General features: G+C 36.1%; 1 pseudogene; it reads right to left on the bottom strand.

The window, feature by feature from the left end:
- Positions 1–2,986: 2,986 nt before the first annotated feature.
- On the bottom strand, positions 2,987–6,299 carry LOC130989226 (lysine histidine transporter-like 8; annotated as a pseudogene).
- Positions 6,300–9,480: the final 3,181 nt, after the last annotated feature.

Genomic DNA, 9,480 nt, shown 5'->3' with positions numbered 1-9,480 from the left:
TTAATGCATTCGCTGTTAAAATTAATGCACTAAAAAAATAAAAATAAAATGCTCCCTTCAGGATTCGAAGCCAGGTTATATATACATCCAACAAGATGATGCATCCACCGTAGATCTTGATGATCGAATGGCTGAAAATGGTTCTGCGTTCTTTTTTTATTTATGGTATATGGAGAGATTCAAGAAAGAACCACTAAATAAAAGAATAACGAAAAATCATTTTCAGTCATTCGATCATCAAGATCTACGGTGGATGCATCATCTTGTTGGATGAATGCAGATAGATCCTGGGTTCGAATCGTGAAGGGAACAATTTTTATTTTATTTTTTTGAGTGCATTAATTTTAACAGCGAATGCATTATTTTTTACAGTTGATGCATTAGATTTGATGGTTCTCACGTTCTCATAAATAATGTAGTTCTCTCTAGAACTACACCATATATATAAATGGGAGGGCTAAAATAAGTACACTTATTAAGATATAAAATAAGAATCATTTTCAGCCCTTAGATCATCAAGATCTACGGTTGATTCATCATCCTGTTGGATGAATTCATGGTCCTGTGTTCGAATCTCAAATATAGCAAAAATTTATTTTACGCAATTCATACCTTTATACAGCTAATTCATACGTGTTCTACATAAAATTCATACATTTTTTCTAGTTCTTATTTCTTATCGTGCTCTCACAGTAACCCTTCCATATATATATATATATATATATATATATATATATATATATATATTCAGAGAGAGGCGCCATTGAATTGCAACTGTACAATTATTAAGAATAATTGAAAATTGAGTTGCAATGGATGAAATTTGAAACTTTTCATTTTTTTTAATAATTGATTGTGTGAGATCACGCGTCCGCCACAAAAGGCTTCCGTCCCCAACACCATCTTTAGTGCCAAGCTCACGCCAACTCGGCGCTCCAACGCTGCCACCATCTGACCGCGCCAACTCGTGTCGGCACTAAGACATCCGTGCTGCGGATGCTCTAATAGATTCCCATTTAGAATGTTGGGAAATTATTTGATATTAATTTATTTTAGCTTACGTTGAACTTTGATGGCAAAGGTGTTTTGATATTTAATCACGCTGAAAGGCTGAAGGATGCTCAAAGACATATATAAATACATGCACATTATTTATTTGTTTTTTGAAAAAAAGATTAAATTTGATTACTAATACGAAAATGGAATACGGCCCCGTCAAAAGCGCAACAATTTTTTCATTTTCATAAATCATTCATTTTCATCTTCAGTAGGTTAATCAACTCTTTTTATTTTAGTAACTTGATGAATATAGATTTTACCATGATTTTAATTACGCAATGAGACATTTAGACATCATAATTGACGTGATTGCGTGATTTAATGTTTTGCAGTCAAGTTACTACTCATGATTATATATGTCCAGAACGCATGAAAATTTCAAATAATCGTGTTTTCAATTTGACACAAGAAAAGTCAATCAGACCTGTTAACTAGTACTCCCTCCGTCCCAAACGAAATGTCTCATTTCTTTTCGGCACAGAGATTAAGAAATGTGTATAAAGTAGATAAAGTGGATTGGTGGAAATTATTTAAATATTAAGTATAGAGAGAGTGTGTATTGCCAAAAAAGGAAACAGAACATTTCGTTTGGGACAGCCCAAAAAGGAAAACATGACATTTCGTTTGGGACGAAGGGAGTAGTATATTGAAACGCCTAAATTTTTTTTTTTGTGAGAGATCTTGAGTTTAATTTCGCCTATATATAATATAGTATTTTTTTTAAGAGATCTTGAATTTAATTTCACCTATATATAATATAATATTTGTTCATCTTTTATACGATATAGAGGCATGTCTCCATGTAGTGGTGTAGTGATTTATTTGACGTTATTTTTGCAGAGTATGTATTAACCTTTTAAAAAGATGACACTTGAAAAAGTGACACGATTAAGTCCCCCGCAGCATTAGTTGATACACCAATATTTTTCTTTATTATGGTCATGGCCGTTATTTTATATGCACATTTAAAAGTGCTTATGTACAATAATAGTATGTAAATAATATAATAAAATAAATGTTGCGATCATGGAGGATATACATACATCCATTGGAGAGTGAAATGCACATTGGTTGCTCTTGCAACTTGTAGATACTTGAATGGAGTCAATGGACATCACTATAACCTTTTACTCCATTATTTTCTCCTTTCTAATTTCTCACACAATATTATAATTTTTATGTAACATAAAAAAAAACCAACCGTTCTTATTGCGTAATGACTTACAAATTATATAGGAAAAGAATCGTACTAGACACGTGTGAAATAGAAAAATTAATCTAAATTTCTTCCATAAAATATAAATACATATATAATTATATAAGGTTCAAATAAAAACACTTATATAAAACGTAAACGTAGAAATCATTTTCATGCATATTCTTGATGGATGAACACAATACTCGATTTCAAATCCATAAGATGCTAAAATTTCATGTATTTTTAAGTGTAATGATGCTAATTTCACAACGAATGCAATCGTTTTATATATTTAATAGGGTAAATGATATGGTACGAAACGACGTCGTTTTGTCATTGCATTTAAAAAAATATAAATTAGATTGTGGCATCCGGCGAGCCACATCACGTTTTTGGTGACCGGAAAATAGATACGAAATATATTTGATAAAAACCTGATAGTTTGAGGGTTTAAAGAACATTTTGAAAGTTTCAGGGAATTTTTGATAAAGCGGGTATACTTCAGGGGGTTTTCATTATATTTACCCTATTTAATACAATATTCTCAATTTTTATGATAAAATATAATTCTTTAATTGCAAACTCACTCAATCGACATATTAGATTACTTTCATACGCGTCTCCGTCACAAAAACAATTATTTTCGAAGGAACTGCCAATTTCGTGATGTGAACTTTCACAAATATTCACAAAAATCGCAATAATACAAAGACCAAAATAACCCGGACCTTGGCCAAAAGAGAAATTTTAGTAAGGACATAAAAGTAACTTCATATTACATTTAACAAATACAATGATTGCGTCCCAAAACCTGCTAAAATCTAAGTAATTCCCAAAAGAGAAAGAAAAAAAAATCAAAATTACAAGAAAACACATCTCACCCCAAAAAAGCATTAAAAAAGAAAAAGGAAAAGGTAGTAACATATATATAGAGAGATATTTTTGACCCCTTAATTTCTATCAAGCTATTTAGTAATTAATTAATTTTGAATTAGTTAGTGAGGCTTAAAAAAGCTAACTTGGACTCCAGTGTCTATAACAACATAAAGGCCAGCTGCGGTCAAGATTGCACTAAGGCCCATTCCAAGCAGGCCCAAAAACCAATTGATGCACCACGATGGGCTATACGTGTTGGGCTTCTTGATCTTGAGCCACATGAAACACGGGTAAGCCAACGTGACCGGCAGCGAGATCCCTCCGACCAAGCCGGCGACGCTGCCGAGGAACGGGATGGCGACGGCGACGAAGAAGCAGCCGTAAGCCGAACATGGCTCGGATGATGGCGCGGAGCCACCAGGGCGCCGGCTTCTTGAACCTGGTGGTGAACTGGGACTCCATATCGTCGAACATGGGCATTCCGTATAATTGGAAGGAGCATATCGCGTTGATTATCACAAACAAGCTTATCAACGCCTGCACGGACCGAGCCACGTCCCGACTGTGGAACTGTAGCAGAGCCACCAACATGCCTCCGTTTGCTGGAATCTGTTGGTTTTTAATGTCAGATCAACTAATTATTTTTTTATATAGCTAAAATAAATGTACATACCAAGTGACCATATGCCCAATATCCACCGATTGCTAACGGAAACAAACACAACGCTACGATCGTGTAGGCACCTTTCACACCTTTCCACATTGGTATGCTTGATGGATGCTTCTCACTCGAAGGCATGGTGGCCTGTGGAAAAAATTTAAATTTATTAACACACCTTCTAAGTTACTGTAAAAGTCAAAATCTGAGGGATTGTTTTCTAAATAAACGTAACACGAGGGATCTACATGCAATTTGAGCTAGTCTTGAAAAGTCAATTTTGCCCCAATATTCAATTTGGGCTAGTCTAACTTGTACAGCTCATAAATTCCCTAATCTAGTCAGCAGTCAAGATTCCCACTGATTTCATTTCATATTTTATTTCATCAATAACTTAATATAGTATGATATGATAACTGTTCATATTTTTCTCAAATTGTTAAAAATGTAATAGAAAATATTTTTTTTTACTTGGGGGAGTTGGGATGGGGAGCAGTGGGATCTGAACCCGGGACCTCACTGTTCACACAGGAGATCGCACTGCTTAGTGTCCCCTTAAGGACAATAGAAAATAATTTTAGTGGGGCAAAAGGGTGAATATTGACTCAAGTATGTGGGCGAATTAAATGAAAATTTTCCCAAAGTCCAACTATTAGCCTAAATCATTCTAGATTCATTAATGCTAATTACTTAATTTTTTAGGGCGTGTGTTTATTTTAGTTGTAAAATTTTTATTGAAAAATGATGGGTAAGAAAAGATGAAAAAATATTATATACTATTTCTCCCTTTTTATCATATATGTATTAAACTTTTTATCATATATGTATTAAACGAAAATATGAGAAAATGCTAGAAAATATACTCCTACCTTAATCATAATATTATCCAACACTGAAAATAAAAGAAGTAAAAAGAAGTTGTCCGAGAAAATATTTCAATATGTCCGAAGAAAATTTTCCATCATAATAAATATGTGAAAATTATTAAAAAAATAAAAATAAATGAAAATATATTTTTTATCTCATTTTCCATCAAAGTAAATACACCCTTAATTAGAATATTCACTAAAGCATGGCACACAAAAAAATACGAGATGTAACAAAAAATTTAGAAGAAAGAAAATGAACTCACTTGAATTTCAAGAATTAGGTTGTGGCCCCTAAAAGCAAAAGCGATGATCCCAAGTGCATTCAAGACGTCGAAAATCTTGGCAATTTCAGTGGTAGACCTGACCGGGTCGTAGGAGACGTTAGGCAGCCTGCCCTCGGCCACCGACACGGCCCAGATGGCGGTGCAGTAGCCGACCGCGGTCAGCGAGCCGACCAACGAGACGCCGGCTATGGAGTTCAAGTTGGGCAGCTGGGACAGCAGCACCGCCGCGCACGTGAACACTAGGTACCACTCCACGGTGGTCAACGGCTTCGAAGTGCACGCGGCCCCGCAAAGGGTATTGTAGAACATCCTCGAGGTCGACCCACCGATCACGATCAGCGCCACGCACGTGCCGCCGGAGAGGTACATGATCGGAAAAGCCACTAGAAACTTCGATAGTCTCTCACCTATCAAATTTTGTTTGCGAATATCATTAGAAGAAAAAACATATGATAAACAGATTTTTTATCCTATAATAGTATTTCATATCGACTTACCAAAAGTTGCACTAGCTAATTGCATGTAACGGCTGTAACGGATTCCGTCTTGGGGAGATTCGTGGAGTTGCACAAGTACATAAAGAGTGTATAATTGCCAAATAAAACCCAAAGTAAGGCCAATTACGCCCCAAGCCCTAAAAAATTACACAAAATTTAATCAAGGCATGCAAAAAGAAATCAATATGTGAAACAATAATTAATTACCAGCCAAGGATGGTGAAAGCGACAGGCAAAATGAGGGCTTGAATCCCAATTCCCGAGCACAAGGTGTGATAAGCTGCATAATAAGCGTTTCCATTTCTTGACTCGGTGATTGGGAGCCATGCATCTTGTGGGTCGAGTTTGGTGAGTTTGATGGCTTTCCTTAGAGGGCTGCCCAATGGGGTGATGAAACGTGGCGTCCGGATTCGAGGCGTTTTCCGGACGTTGGTGCCGCGGGGGGTGAGGAGGGGCGACCGGGTGAGGGAGGGCGAGTGGAACTGTGAGGGCGGGAGGGACACGATTGGAGGGGTTTGGGCCACCGGAGGGGTCGGAGCCACCGACGCCGGCCGTGGGGTTATCGGAGCCGAGTCCACCGGCCGTGGGGTTATTGGAGCCGAGCTTATCGAGTCGGTTTCGTGGTGAGTCGGATGGTCGCCCATTCTACTCTTGCTTGCGCTCAGAAGTTGTGTTGTGTTGTGTTGTGTGATTCTTGAAATGTTGTATGGTGGCTAGCTAACTTCTTTAGCCTCACAAAGTCACAAGTTTTGTGGAAAAATATGAGTGTGTATATATAGAGATGGGTGCACTTTGTATTTTAATTTGATTGTTTAGGATAAAGTTGGATAGTGAAAAATGAGGTAAGAGTATTTTAGTTGGGTGGGGTGTGGGATTAATTTAATTTAATGTATAGTTGAGCATTGAATGATTGAATAAGAGGTAGTTAGCGTGTGTGTAAGTTGACTAGTTTTTTTGGTTGATTTTGAAGAAATAAAGCAAGGAGAATTTGACAAAATTGGCTGGCTGCTGATGCAGTTGAGTGATCAATTTGCGTGGAAACATGCTTTTGTTTTCTCATGCAAGGTCATGTTTGGGGTGCTATCATTTTTTACAAAAGAACATGGGAAATGCATTAATAGTAGAGTAATCTTTTAAAATAATTTATTAATTTTATCATTTTTGTGATATATATTCTAACGAAGAGGTCTCGCTCTTTTAATTTATTTGGACAACCATTACCATTGACCATTGACTGAATAATCCAAGCAGTGCCTCCAAACTTTAGATTTATTTAATACTATGAAATGATACATCTCTCGATCTTTTGCGATTTAAAGCTTACCATATATAATATGAAGTTTTATTTATGAACAAAAAAGAAAAAACGTACAGGACAAAACCCGAGAAAGCAAAAAAACAACCGAAAATCAGGCCTCGTTAAAACCTTCGCGCAGTGAAAAAGAAAAAAAAGTGTCTGTCAGTAGGGACGGAGCAGGGGACTAGAGCCCCCTCCCAAATTTTGAGTTTTTTTTTTTAATTTTATTTTAAAATATATATAGATATATGTTTATACCTATTATAAAATAATTTTGTTTTATAAAAGAGTATTTGGTTATTATATTCTCTCATATATACTTAATTTAAGGATAATTTTGTTATTTAAAACTATATAATCTATGAAATATTGTTTGTTATTATTACTATTATACTTGTCTTTTAATAAAAAATGCCTAATAAGTATGAAATGCTAAAAAAAATTATAATATATTGAAACTAATTTGTGATATATAGAAAATATATAATCTATGAACATGTTGTTTGTTATTATTATTATTATACTTGCCTTTTAATAAAAAATGTCTTAATATACGGAATGTCCAAAAAAAGTTTTGTGATATATTGAAACTATATAATCTATGAAAATATTGTTCGTTATTATTAGTATTATGCTCGTATTTTAATAAAAAAAAAGCACCTTAAATATACAGAATGCCCAAAAAAAAATTCTCGGGGACTGCCGCCCCCGAACCCTGTGCAAGTTCAGCCCCCCCGAACTTAATTCCTGGCTCCGTCCTTGTTTGTCAGGATGGCAAAAATTAACAATGGAGAACCAAGAACAGCAAGTAGTGCCATTCGAGCTAAAAGCTTATTACATACAATGAGATTTAATTAGAGTACACTTCGAAATTAAATAGATTATTACTTCTTTCTCGTGATCAATATTTTAATGTTAAAATTTTTATTCGACCGAGAATAATTAGAAAGGAAAAAGGAAATTAAAAAAAAAAGCCAGGGAAGAAGCTTAAAGAAAGTAATGAAAATAAAGAAATAATTTTTGCTGTTTACGAAATTGCTAAAACAATATCCTATATATAAAGCAGCTAATAACCCATTTACAGCAACAAAAAAAGAGTAATTTTATTTGAATTTTCAATAGTTACATGTGTGTGTTTGAGAAACGGAAGATAAAAAATTATGAATTGCATATGTCCATTTACGACTATTGTTGATTAATTTTTTTTTTTTATCAAGAAAAGATTCATTAAAATTGAGCTGGTACCAGAGATACCACAAAATAGTTCGTCCTTTACAATATAGAGATAATCATATCATTTGAGCACCAAGAAGAAAAGCTCTTCTCCTTGTTTAAGATCTTAAATATTTTATTCCAACGCCACATTCTTGCTTTTACCTCCATAACAATACTTTTGATGTCCCAGGCCACTCATTCGAATCTTCTTTTATTCCGCCGCTTCCACAGAATCCAAGTGGTGCAAACCCATAGCGTCTTTAAGAAATTTCCAATCTTCTTCCCTCTACCCACCCAAGTTTGCAAACATGTTGAAGTGCATTTCTACAGTTTGGGGACGAGCCGAATTGATCCCCAGCCAATTTTGGATCTCGTCCCATACCACATCTATCTTCAGGCAGAGCAAGAAGAAATGATTTGTTGTCTCGTTTTGTTGGTTGCACGCAGTGCACTTAAGCTCTTCCTCTTCCAACGGAACATTCCTCTTCCTCAAGTTATCGCATGTTGGTAGTCTATTTCTCAAGATTTTCCATGATGTCGCGATGGATTTTTGGGGAGCAGGTGTATCCCACGCCATCGCAATCGTCTCCTTGTTCGTGATCGACATCGTGGTCTAGTTCCTGATTGACTCGATAATTGCATATGCTGAATTCGTAGAATATCTGTCATCCAGAGACGCGTTCCATGTCCAGCCATCAACACATCCTGCACTTGGAACAATATTAGAGATGAAAATCATTAGCTCATTAACCGCCTCAAACTCTCTCTCAAACAACTCCCGTCTCCACTTCAAATCCCAAACCCAGACCCTATTTTCCCATTTCCCCAATTCACCGATAAGAGCATCCTTGTTTGCACTTAACTGGAACAATCTAGGAAAGACATATTTAAGAGGTTTCATCCCCACCCATCTATGTGCCCAGAATTTAGTATCTTGACCGTTCCTAATCTTTCGCCTAATGTTTTCCATAAACCAATTTTTAGACGAGCCCCCACCCAGAGAAACAATTTTTGACCACCATCCTACTCTAGTCCTTCTTTGAAAGAGTGGAATAAAAATCCGTTTGGAAACATTGAGCATAAGATCAAAACTCTGAAGGACAAGCTTCAAGAATGGGACACTCTTGACGATGTCTTCGGCCTCGAGGAGCAGGAGATCATAAGTAGGAACGGAACCAGCTGAGCGAAGCTTATTTTGCACACAAAAACAAGAACAACTTATTGGAGCAAAAAGCAAAAGCGCGATGGCTAAAAGAAGGTGATCTGAATTCAAGTTCCTACCATAAAATCATTGTCGGTCGGAGGAAGAAGAATGAAATAGTAGGGCTGATGATCGAGAATCAATGGATTGAAGAGCCGGCTGCCATCAAGGCTAGAGCGAAGAAATTTTATGAAAACTTCTTCAGGAAAATGGAGAGAATTCTACCGATTCTACCTCCAGATTTTGCAGCTCGGAAACTCTCGGTCGAGGATAAGAAGTGGCTGAACCCTTCACGGGAAAAGAAATCAAAGCCATATGGAATTGCG

Source organism: Salvia miltiorrhiza, chromosome 6 (assembly GCF_028751815.1).
Source record: "Salvia miltiorrhiza cultivar Shanhuang (shh) chromosome 6, IMPLAD_Smil_shh, whole genome shotgun sequence".
NCBI lineage: Eukaryota > Viridiplantae > Streptophyta > Magnoliopsida > Lamiales > Lamiaceae > Salvia > Salvia miltiorrhiza.
The sequence above is the reverse complement of the archived record's forward strand: the minus strand, read 5'-3'. Positions and strand labels throughout refer to the sequence as shown.